The sequence below is a fragment of the Oncorhynchus masou genome, chromosome 19 (assembly GCF_036934945.1).
Source record: "Oncorhynchus masou masou isolate Uvic2021 chromosome 19, UVic_Omas_1.1, whole genome shotgun sequence".
Lineage (NCBI taxonomy): Eukaryota > Metazoa > Chordata > Actinopteri > Salmoniformes > Salmonidae > Oncorhynchus > Oncorhynchus masou.
The window spans coordinates 35,082,242-35,095,955 of NC_088230.1; the positions used below are offsets into that span (position 1 = coordinate 35,082,242).

The 13,714-nt window shown below is 40.1% G+C and overlaps 1 pseudogene; it reads left to right on the forward strand.

Moving 5' to 3' along the window:
* Positions 1–13,714, forward strand: part of LOC135506227 (ryanodine receptor 3-like) — a 250,423-nt pseudogene that overhangs the window by 62,188 nt on the left and 174,521 nt on the right.

Consider the following 13,714-nt stretch of genomic DNA (forward strand, 5'->3'; position numbering starts at 1 on the left):
CTCCCTTTCTGTGTCCCCAGGATAGTGAACTATGAAATGGGAAAAGGAACGTCCAAGGCCCGCTCCCTCTGGAGGCTGGAGCCCCTCAGGATTGGGTGAGCTCTCCCCCATCGAACCCACCTCCACTCTGACCCTAACCTCACTCCCACCCCACCCTCTCTCACTTATCCATTTCACAGATACTGTCTGTCCTTCACTGCATTCACTCACTTTCAGACACACTTCGGAATCCACTATCTAGAACCTTCAAGGTTTCTTTGGCTGTCCCCATAGGAGAACCCTTTGAAGAGCCCTTTTTTGGTTTGGTTTTGGTTGAGAACATAGACACCCAATACACTTTCAGACACCCTCAAGTCAATGGCACTTTCCATGAACCACCTGGTTGTATATGACGTGTAATGCATTATGGATTTATAATGTCTTCTACCTTTATTTCACCAAAAGAATCTCTTGAGAGTTAAGTATTATCAGAATGGCGCTGCAATGTATAGCTGCCATTTTACGTTTTACTGGCTCCTGACCAATTTTGTGTGTTTTTTGTTGTTGTTTTGTTGCACTGATCTTCACTTTGTTTTGTTCATAAAGTTTCCTCCATCGTTTCCTATGATTGTAAAGAGCTTCTGGATATCAGAACAGCGAATTGGACGAAGAGTTCTACTTCAATGAGTCGGCAGTTCTGGACATACAGGCCCTAATCCCTGAGACTCGGAAAAGAAAGAGAGGCCGACACGCGGGCATGCTGACAAAACTACATCGCCTCTACCCTCCATTCTATTGGAAAACGTACAATCACTGGAGAATAAACTGGACGAGCTCCGTTCGAGACTATCCTATCAACGGGACCTGAAGAACTGTAATATCCTGTGCTTCTCAGAGTCGTGGCTAAACAAGGACATGGATAATATACATTGAGCTGGTTCTTCTATGCATAGACAGGATCGAATGGCAGCCGCGAACGGAAGCCTTGTGTAAGCTCAAGGGGGAGGTGTGTGGCTTTGTTAACAACAGCTGGTGCGCAATCTCTAATATTAATTCAGTCTGGATCTTCTGCTCGCCTGAATTAGAATATCTCATGATAAGCTGTAGACCAGGGGTGTCAAAGTCAAATGGACGGAGGGCCAAATAAAAAATTTAGCTACAAGCCGAGGGCCGGACTGTTCGAATGTTCATTGAAAATTTTTTAAATGACGCATATAGTCTAGTGAACCTAATTGAACCTACTGAAAACCTAACAAATATATTCCAATATGATCAGATAAATAAAGCAATATTTTCTTATGGCTCTGTCAGTAATCTTTAATTTTCAACAGACACAAAAGACAAATTTCCTTTATATAAAAATCCCCATAACATGAACATTAAATGAAAGAAACCGGTATTCAAGGCACCATCAGTAGCCTATATTTTCTATTTTAGCAAAAGTGGGCTAAATTTACTTCAAAGAAAAAAACAATAATAGCAATTTTCTATCATCCACTCAACTGAAATATTTTTAAAATATAATTGGATTGAAATACAATAAAATAAAGTGCAAAAATCTATTAATCAAAAACAACACTTTGTTTAAGGAGAAGTAACATGCAGTGAAAACAAATATTAAACTTTAACTTTTAAACTTGAACTGAGTAAAAACTCTAAATATGTGATTGCACAGTAATGTTCACTTGTTTGAGGTTGAGGTTGTTCACTTGTTTGAGGAGTCCACTCCGCGGATGAAAATTGACAACTGGGCAATGTCAGAAATGTCGGTGCTCTCATCCACAGCCAAGGAATATGCAATGAAATCTTTTCCCTTTTTCACAAGCTGCTCTTTTAGATTGATGGACAACTGGTCTACTCTCTCGGCAATGGTGTTTCTGCTCAGACTCACATTTAAAAAGAGTTGCCTTTTTTCTGGGCAAACTTCGTCACAAACTTTAATCATGCAGTTTTTGATGAAATCCCCCTCCGTAAATGGCCGGGCTGATTTAGCGATCTCTTCTGCCAAAATAAAACTGGCCTTGACAGCAGCCTGGCCTTGTGATTTGGCTTTTTTGAACAGAGCCTGTCGAGATTTGAGGCCTCGTTTTAATTCCTCTGCCTTTTGTAGCCTTTGTTCCATGTCCATATTCTTGTTTTTGTCCGCGTGTTTCGTTTCATAATGTCGTCTCAGATTATACTCTTTCAGTACCGCCACACTTTCTCCACACAGAAGACACACAGGTTTTCCAGCTACCTCCGTGAACATATACTCCGACTCCCACCTTGTTTGAAACCCCCGGTTCTCAGTGTCCACCTTCCGTTTTGCCATTTTTGATGGGTATCTGAAAGTTAATTTTACTGTGATGCTGACGACTGCTGTGCCAATAAATATTGAAATGAAGCAGCCTACTGCTCGGTGCGTCACCGTTGCATTGTGGGAAATGTAGTATTGGTGCGTGTAAAAGATCTGCGGGCTGCCGGCTTGCTGCGGTCTGCGGGCCGGTTCTAATAATAAATCAAGATCATCCCAGGGGCCGTAAAAAACCTTCTCGCGGGCCGGATGTGGCCTGTGGCCCGCGGGCCTTGACTCTGACATATGTGCTGTAGACCATACTATTTCCCAAGAGAGTCTATTTACCATCACTAACTGCACTCAACAAACTGTATAGGGCCATAATTAAATGTTCTGGATGACTGTGTGATCACGCTCTCCGTAGCTGATGTAAGTAAGACCTTGAAACAGGTTAACATTCACAAGGCCGCAGGGTCAGACGGAATACCAGGACGTGTACTCAGAGCATGCGCTGACTCACTAACTACAAATTTGCATATCAGCCCCAACAGATCCACAGATAATGCGATCTCTATTGCTCTCCACACGACCCTCTTCCACCTAGACAAGAGGAACACCTAGTCATTGACTACAGCTCAGCGTTCAACACCATAGTGCCCTCAAAGCTCATCATTAAGCAAAGGAACCTGGGACTGAACACCTCTCTCTGCAACTGGATCCTGGTCTTTCTGATGGGCCGCCCTGCCACGCTGATCCTCAACATGGGGGCCCCTCAGGGGTGTGTGCTTAGTCCCCTCCTCTACTCCCAGTTCACCGACATCTGCGTGGCCACAGACGACTCCAACGCTGTCATTAAGTTTGCTGACGACACGACGGTGGTGTGACAGATCACCGGTGAAAATGAGACAGCCTGTAGGGAGGAAGTCAGAGACCTGTCAGTGTAGTGCCAGGACAACAACCTTTCCCTCAACGTCAGCAAGACAAAGGGGCTGATCGTGGACTACAGGAAACGGAGGGCCGAGCACGCTGCCATTCACATTAACAGAGCTGTAGTGGAGCGGGTCGAGAGCTTCGTGTCCACATCACTAACGAATGAACATGGTACAAACACACCAACACAGTCGTGAAGACGGCACGACAACGCCTCTTCCCCTCAGGAGGCTGAAAAGATTAGGCATGGGACCTCGGATCCTCAAAAAGTTCTACAGCTGCACCATTGAGAGCATCTTGAATGGCTTCATCACTGCCTGGTACGGCAACTGCTTGGCATCCAGAGGGTAGCACGTACGGCCCAGTACATCACCAGGGGCCAAGCTTCCTTTCATCCAGGACCTCTATACCAGGCGGTGTCAGAGGAAGGCCTTAAACATTTTCTAAAACTCCAGTAACCCAAGTCATAGATTGTTCTCTCTGCTACCACACGGCAAGCGGTTCCGATGCATCATGTCTGGAACCAACAGGATCTTGAACAGCTTCTTCCATCAAGCCATACAACTGCAAAAGAGTTAGTTGGAGCAGCTATTTTGTTAATTATTTAACTATCTGCATTGACTCTTTTTATACTACCTCTTTTGACTCCTCACAGCAGCTACTGCTACTGTTAATGATCTATCCTGTTGCCTAGTCATTTTATCCCTACGTATATGTACATATCTATATCAATTACCTCGTACTCCTGCACATCGACTTGGTACTAGTACCCTGTGTATGTAGACACATTATCGTTACTCGTTGTGTATTTATTATTACTTGTATTATTGTTATCATTGTTATTATGATTATTATTACGTGTTATTATTTTTCTATTATTTCTTTCACTCTACATTGTTGGGAAGGGCCTGTAAGTAAGCATTTCACTGTTGGTCTACACCTGTTGTTTAAGAAGCATTTCACTGTTAGTCTTCACCTGTTGTTTAAGAAGCATTTCACTGTTGGTCTACACCTGTTGTTTAAGAAGCATTTCACTGTTAGTCTACACCTGTTGTTTAAGAAGCATTTCACTGTTACTGTTGTCTACTGTTGGTCTACACCTGTTGTTTAAGAAGCATTTCACTGTTAGTCTACACCTGTTGTTTAAGAAGCATTTCACTGTTTCTACACTGCATTTAGTCTACACCTGTTGTTTAAGAAGCATTTCACTGTTGGTCTACACCTGTTGTTTAAGAAGCATTTCACTGTTAGTCTACACCTGTTGTTTAAGAAGCATTTCACTGTTAGTCTACACCTGTTGTTTACAAAGCATGTGACAAATAACATTTGTTTTGTTTTGGATTTGATTATAAGACATGCTATGAGCATTTTTAACAGCTTATTGATTGTTATTGGTTGATCTAATTATTTAATCATGTTGTAATGTCGTTTTACCATTGAAATGGCAGTCCAAAGTGTGATGGATGTCCTCTCTGTCACATTGTATAAATTATTGGAGACACGTAGTAGGGTTTTTTGATACTCCACCAAAAATACAACTTGCCATGAAAGGCACGAGCGGGGATGAAACCCAGAACAAACATGTATACAATACACAGGGATGTAACCCAAACAAAAGAGCGAGGTTAAACCTCTAATAAATTCACGGGAAGAGACCCAAAACAACAATACACGAGATGAGACCCGTAATAGCAACACACGGGATGAGACCCAAAACAACAATACACGAGATGAGACCCGTAATAGCAACACACGGGATGAGACCCAAAACAACAATACACGGGATGAGACCAGTAATAACAAGATATGGGACGAGACCCGTAATAACAACACACGGGACGAGACCACAAAAGCCAAAACAACAAAGCACAGCTACTCACAAGACCAACGGACATGGGAACAATAACCGACAAGACAATGGTGAACAGAGGGCACATATATACACATACTAATCAGGGGGAATGGGAGCCAGGTGTGCGTAACGAGACAAGACAGTCCGGGGTTGGTGGGAATGAAACAGTTCAGTGACGCCTAGAAGGCCTGTGACGTAGACCTCCGGAGCTGGTGCACGAATGAGCAGCAGTACCAGGGGGTTGCGTGACAGTACACGGAACGACACCAGCCTCAGGACGACCCCAGGGATGCGGGGCGAGTCATTCAGGGCGCCGATGGTGAAAATCCCAAGTCAGCGAAGCGTCTAGGATGTCCACCGCAGGACCCCAGCACCGCTCTTCTGGGCCGTACCCCTCCCCTGACGCGCTGCACTAGCAGTGGGACGACACTGGCCTCGAGGACGACCACAGGAACGTGTCAGGGCCAGTTGCAGCTGCCGAAGTTGTGGTGGCGTCGGACGGGTCAGTTGCAGCTGCCGAAGTTGTGGTGGCGTTGGACGGGCCAGTTGGAGCTGCCGAAGTTGTGGAGGCGTTGGACGGGCCAGTTGGAGCTGCCGAAGTTGTGGTGGTGTTGGATGGGCCAGTTGTGGTGACGTTGGACGGGCCAGTTGTAGCTGCCGAAGTTGTGGTGGTGTTGGATGGGCCAGTTGTGGTGACGTTGGACGGGCCAGTTGTGGTGACGTTGGACGGGCCAGTTGTGGTGGCGTTGGACGGGCCAGTTGTGGTGGCGTTGGACTGGCCAGGTGTGGTGACGTTGGACGTTGGATGGGCCAGTTGTAGCTGCCGAAGTTGCAGCGGGGTCGGACAGGCCATTACCGCTGTCCCCATTTAGTGTTGGTTATTCTGTCACATTGTATAAATAATTGGAGACAGCCGTTCCATGGATTCCAACCCTCAACTAATCATAAAACCCTTGACTAGGTGAATCAGGTAAGCTAGTCTATAACAACAATTTAAAGATATGGATGTCCCCGAGGAGGTCTGAAAACCAGTGTACTAAGATATGTTGAATCAGTGGAAGTGCTTCATTGTAGAAGGGTGCTGAAATGCCTGAGGCTGTGTGTCTCCTCTCACCAAAATACATGTGAATGAAAAACACTCAATGTCTCTAACAAACAGACACATTTTCACTCACACGTTAAGATAAGATAGCACTGTATTAATCACCCAAAGGGGACATTTGGTGGCATCAGCCAATACATACAACACCAATAAATACCCAATAAAACTCACCAAAAGACAACAAAAACTGCACATCGTCAATGAATATGAAAAAGTAAGTTGACATGGTGGTTCCCCTATTTTTCCTTTGGGAATGGGTTATAGCGATTACTGTAGCATTTAGATTGACATCTCTCTGGGTTCCTCCCCTCTATGTGATTGGTCAGCTGGAGCGGCAGCCACATTCGCTATGGGCAGGCGTTCCGTCTGCGTCACCTGTCTACCGGTCACTACCTGGCGCTGACCGAAGAGCAGGGTCTGGTCCTACAGGAGAGAGAGAAGTCTGATACCAAGTCCACCGCTTTCTGCTTCAGGGCTACCAAGGTTTGTCTGAATATATGGATGCTATAGATACTATATACATGTATATACTGTATATATAGTAGGAATATACTATACTATTATATTGTATATATAATATGTATATATTATACTAGTATACTGTATATATAGTATGTATATAATATACTAGTATACTGAATATATAGTATGAATATAATATACTAGTATATTGTATATATAATATGTATATAATATACTAGTATACTGTATATATAGTATGTATATCATATACTAGTATACTGCGTATATATAGTATGAATATAATATACTAGTATATTGTATATAGTTTTTATATAATATACTAGTATACTGTATATATAATATACTAGTATACTGTATATATAGTATATATACAATATACTAGTATATTATATTCATACTATATATACAGTATACTAGTATATTATATACATACTATATATACAGTATACTAGTATATTATATTCATACTATATATACAGTATACTAGTATATTATATAATACCATATATACAGTATACTAGTATATTATATACATACTATATATGCAATATACTAGTATATTATATACATACTATATATACAGTATACTAGTATATTATATACATACTATATATGCAATATACTAGTATATTATATACATACTATATATACAGTATACTAGTATATTATATACATACTATATATACAGTATACTAGTATAATATATACATACTATATATACAATATACTAGTATATTATATTCATACTTTATATTCAGTATACTATTCATACATTATCTTGCCATGTACATTTTTTTAAAACATTTCCTCACATGAAGGTGTATTGGAGAATTGATGTTTATAGAAATGTCTGAGAAAGGTCAAAGCACACTAAGACCCACCTATATTTTAAAGAGTACGTTCTGTACAAATTGACTTGTTAAAAGTCATTCTTGTAGCCCTACAATACTACCAGCAGTTACATTCTAGCCCAGAACTCAAGTCACAGCGTCAATAAAACACAACCTAGTCACACTGTCAATACAACACAACCAAGTCACACCGTCAATACAACCCAACCAAGTCACACTGTCAATACAATACAACAAAGTCACACCGCCAATACAACAGAACCAAGTCACACCGTCAATACAACACAACCAAGTCACACTGTCAATACAATACAACCAAGTCACACTGTCAATACAATACAACCAAGTCACACCGTCAATACAACACAACCAAGTCACACTGTCAATACAACACAACCAAGTCACACTGTCAATACAACACAACCAAGTCACACTGTCAATACACTACAACCAAGTCACACCGCCAAAGTGTATACGGAACTCATGGAATTAGAATTCATTCTAGTTCTATAGCAGAACCTTCATTGCATTCTAGGACCACAGTACATGGCCAGGAACGATATGAAGAAGCAAACAAGAGGGAGACTGACTGTCTGTCTGAGGGATCCAGAGACATATTGCTGTCTGCTCCATGTTGCTAGATGATGATTTACTGCCACAGCATGAGTCAGATAACATTATATAATTACATAATAAATCGAGACATATGAAATATCTAATAGCCGTCTCCTTCTGCAATAGTTCTAATTGAAATACTCTTCCGTGAGACATATCTGTAATTAATGACGTCCGTGCTGGCCGTAACACACAACCATACACACACACACACACGCATGCACACAAATGCACACACACACAGGCATACACCTGCATACACACTTTCTCTCTCTCTCTCTCTCTCTCTCTCTCTCTCTCACACACACACACACACACACACACACACACACACACACACACACACACACACACACACACACACACACACACACACACACACACACGGACAATGTAATATATTGACGTTCTCCCAGCCAGACTGATAAACTCATAATAATATAGTTGTCATGTTCCTCAGGGCTAATAGGAACAGTTAGGTCTGAAGGGACATTTATCAAGATGCCTCAATGGTTTATGATTCTGGTCATTCTAGAGACATATCTATTTTCTTCTGTTATTCATATACTCATTTCTGTCTCTCTCTGTTTCTCTCTGTCTCTAATATTCTCAATATTGTCTGTCCACCTTTCAGTCTCTCGCTCTCCCTCCATTTTTCTCTTCCCCATTCCTCTTCCATTTAACTATTATGTGTTGATATCCAGAACGCTTCTTGCTGTGTGATCTTTAATCTGCTTCCCTCTATACCAGCTGGTCTTTAATCTGTTTCCCTCTATACCAGCTGGTCTTTAATCTGTTTCCCTCTATACCAGCTGGTCTTTAATCTGTTTCCCTCTATACCAGCTGGTCTTTAATCTGTTTCCCTCTATATAAACTGGTCTTTAATCTGTTTCCCTCTATATCAGCTGGTCTTTAATCTGTTTCCCTCTATACCAGCTGGTCTTGAATCTGTTTCCCTCTATACCAGCTGGTCTTTAATCTGTTTCCCTCTATACCTACTGGTCTTTAATCTGCTTCCCTCTATACCAGCTGGTCTTTAATCTGTTTCTCTCTATACCAGCTGGTCTTTAATCTGTTTCCCTCGATACCAGCTGGTCTTTAATCTGTTTCCCTCTATACCAGCTGGTGTGTAATCTGTTTCCCTCTATACCAGCTGGTCTTTAATCTGCTTCCCTCTATACCAGCTGGTCTTTAATCTGTTTCCCTCGATACCAGCTGGTCTGTAATCTGTTTCCCTCTATACCAGCTGGTATTTAATCTGTTTCCCTCTATACCAGCTGGTCTGTAATCTGTTTCCCTTTATACCAGCTGGTCTTTAATATGTTTGCCTCTATACCTGCTGGCCTTTAATCTGTTTCCCTCTATACCAGCTGGTCTTTAATCTGCTTCCCTCTATACCAGCTGGTCTTTAATCTGTTTCCCTCTATACCAGCTGGTCTTTAATCTGCTTCCCTCTATACCAGCTGGTCTGTAATCTGTTTCTCTCTATACCAGCTGGTCTTTAATCTGTTTCCCTCTATACCAGCGGGTCTTTAATCTGTTTCCCTAAATACCAGCTGGTCTTTAATCTGTTTCCCTCTATACCAGCTGGTATTTAATCTGCTTCCCTCTATACCAGCTGGTCTTTAAGCTGTTTCCCTCTATACCAGCTGGTCTTTAAATCTGTTTCCCTCTATACCTGCTGGCCTTTAATCTGTTTCCCTCTATACCAGCTGGTCTTGAATCTGTTTCCCTCTATACCTACTGGTCTTTAATCTGCTTCCCTCTATACCAGCTAGTCTTTAATCTGTTTCTCTCTATACCAGCTGGTCTTTAATCTGCTTCCCTCTATACCAGCTGGTCTTTAATCTGTTTCTCTCTATACCAGCTGGTCTTTAATCTGTTTCCCTCTATACCAGCTGGTCTTTAATCTGTTTCCCTCTATACCAGCTGGTGTGTAATCTGTTTCCCTCTATGCCAGCTGGTCTTTAATCTGCTTCCCTCTATACCAGCTGGTCTTTAATCTGTTTCCCTCGATACCAGCTGGTCTGTAATCTGTTTCCCTCTATACCAGCTGGTATTTAATCTGTTTCCCTCTATACCAGCTGGTCTGTAATCTGTTTCCCTCTATACCAGCTGGTCTTTAATATGTTTGCCTCTATACCTGCTGGCCTTTAATCCGTGTCCCTCTATACCAGCTAGTCTTTAATCTGTTTCCCTCTATACCAGCTGGTCTTTAATCTGCTTCCCTCTATACCAGCTGGTCTGTAATCTGTTTCTCTCTATACCAGCTGGTCTTTAATCTGTTTCCCTCTATACCAGCTGGTCTTTAATCTGTTTCCCTAAATACCAGCTGGTCTTTAAGCTGTTTCCCTCTATACCAGCTGGTCTTTAAATCTGTTTCCCTCTATACCTGCTGGCCTTTAATCTGTTTCCCTCTATACCAGCTGGTCTTGAATCTGTTTCCCTCTATACCTACTGGTCTTTAATCTGCTTCCCTCTATACCAGCTGGTCTTTAATCTGTTTCTCTCTATACCAGCTGGTCTTTAATCTGTTTCCCTCTATACCAGCTGGTCTTTAATCTGTTTCCCTCTATACCAGCTGGTGTGTAATCTGTTTCCCTCTATGCCAGCTGGTCTTTAATCTGCTTCCCTCTATACCAGCTGGTCTTTAATCTGTTTCCCGATACCAGCTGGTCTGTAATCTGTTTCCCTCTATACCAGCTGGTATTTAATCTGTTTCCCTCTATACCAGCTGGTCTGTAATCTGTTTCCCTCTATACCAGCTGGTCTTTAATATGTTTGCCTCTATACCTGCTGGCCTTTAATCTGTGTCCCTCTATACCAGCTAGTCTTTAATCTGTTTCCCTCTATACCAGCTGGTCTTTAATCTGCTTCCCTCTATACCAGCTGGTCTGTAATCTGTTTCTCTCTATACCAGCTGGTCTTTAATCTGTTTCCCTCTATACCAGCGGGTCTTTAATCTGTTTCCCTAAATACCAGCTGGTCTTTAATCTGTTTCCCTCTATACCAGCTGGTATTTAATCTGCTTCCCTCTATACCAGCTGGTCTTTAAGCTGTTTCCCTCTATACCAGCTGGTCTTTAAATCTGTTTCCCTCTATACCTGCTGGCCTTTAATCTGTTTCCCTCTATACCAGCTGGTCTTGAATCTGTTTCCCTCTATACCTACTGGTCTTTAATCTGCTTCCCTCTATACCAGCTGGTCTTTAATCTGTTTCTCTCTATACCAGCTGGTCTTTAATCTGTTTCCCTCTATACCAGCTGGTCTTTAATCTGTTTCCCTCTATACCAGCTGGTGTGTAATCTGTTTCCCTCTATGCCAGCTGGTCTTTAATCTGCTTCCCTCTTTACCAGCTGGTCTTTAATCTGTTTCCCTCGATACCAGCTGGTCTGTAATCTGTTTCCCTCTATACCAGCTGGTATTTAATCTGTTTCCCTCTATACCAGCTGGTCTGTAATCTGTTTCCCTCTATACCAGCTGGTCTTTAATATGTTTGCCTCTATACCTGCTGGCCTTTAATCTGTTTCCCTCTATACCAGCTAGTATTTAATCTGCTTCCCTCTATACCAGCTGGTCTTTAATCTGTTTCCCTCTATACCAGCTGGTCTTTAAATCTGTTTCCCTCTATACCTGCTGGCCTTTAATCTGTTTCCCTCTATACCTGCTGGTCTTTAGTCTGTTTCCCTCTATACCTGCTGGTCTTTAGTCTGTTTCTCTCTAAACCTGCTGGTCTTTAATCTGTTTCCCTCTATACCAGCTGGTCTATAGCTACTCTCTGCTGTACTTAGCAGCCTGAAGCTATCTCTGATGAGGCCTGAATGTGTGTGTGTGTGTGTGTGTGTGTGTGTGTGTGTGTGTGTGTGTGTGTGTGTGTGTGTGTGTGTGTGTGTGTGTGTGTGTGTGCGTGTGTGTGTGTGCCCCGTGTGTATATGTGTGCGTGCCTACACGTTCGTGTGTGTCTGTTTGTGTGTATGTCTGCGTGTGTGTGTGTGTGTGTCTCTCTCCCACAGGAAAAGATTGAGTCTGGTACGAAGAACCGGGACATTGAAGGCATGGGAGTAGCAGAGATCAAGTACGGAGACTCAGCCTGCTTCGTCATGCATGTGGCTTCAGGGCTGTGGCTGTCCTACCAGACGCCTGACGCTAAAGCCTCCCGTATAGGACCCCTCAAGAGACGTGTGAGTTATTACACTGGTTCACTGTTCTAACAGTCAAAACGTTGTCCTTTTACATCATTATAAACGTGTCCCTGTCATGTAGCTACTCTATAATGACTTTGGCAAGGAGAAGGAGTGTGTCTGGCCAATGAAATCACTGTAAGTAGTGGGTCAGTGTAGATATTGGGTAGACCCAGGGCCTCTCTCAGCAGGAGGATAACCAGGAAGTTGTCACCATAATCAGATTATCACATTAGTGAGTATTCATGACTTTATACTACTGTAAGTAGTGGGATAATCTAGTGTGGATATTGGATATTGGGACAGACTGTAGAGGAAACCAGAGTCCCCATAATGAGAGGACTTTATACAGAGGATTAGACGTTAGTGTCATAGCTTCCCACTGTGAGTCACATCTTACCAGCTGGCGTGTTGTCAAGGCCACCTGGCGTGTTGTCAAGGCCACCTGGCCCGTTAGCAGAACAGAGGTTTGTTTTCTCTGGATGCCTTCCCCAGATGCACTGCATTCCATCCAGCGGAGGGAGAGGAGAGAGGGAGAGGGAGAGAGGGGGAGAGGAGAGAGAGGGAGGGAGAGGGAGAGAGGGAGGGAGAGAGGGAGAGGGAGAGATTAATATTAGTATTATTATTGATTAATATTATTATTATTATTATTATTATTATTATTATTATTATTATTATTATTATTATTATTATTATTATTATTATTATTATTATTATTATTATTATTATTATTATTATTATTATTATTATTATTATTATTATTATTATTATTATTATTATTATTATTATTATTATTATTATTATTATTATTATTATTATTATTATTATTATTATTATTATTATTATTATTATTATTATTATTATTATTATTATTATTATTATTATTATTATTATTATTATTATTATTATTATTATTATTATTATTATTATTATTATTATTATTATTATTATTATTATTATTATTATTATTATTATTATTATTATTATTATTATTATTATTATTATTATTATTATTATTATTATTATTATTATTATTATTATTATTATTATTATTATTATTATTATTATTATTATTATTATTATTATTATTATTATTATTATTATTATTATTATTATTATTATTATTATTATTATTATTATTATTATTATTATTATTATTATTATTATTATTATTATTATTATTATTATTATTATTATTATTATTATTATTATTATTATTATTATTATTATTATTATTATTATTATTATTATTATTATTATTATTATTATTATTATTATTATTATTATTATTATTATTATTATTATTATTATTATTATTATTATTATTATTATTATTATTATTATTATTATTATTATTATTATTATTATTATTATTATTATTATTATTATTATTATTATTATTATTATTATTATTATTATTATTATTATTATTATTATTATTATTATT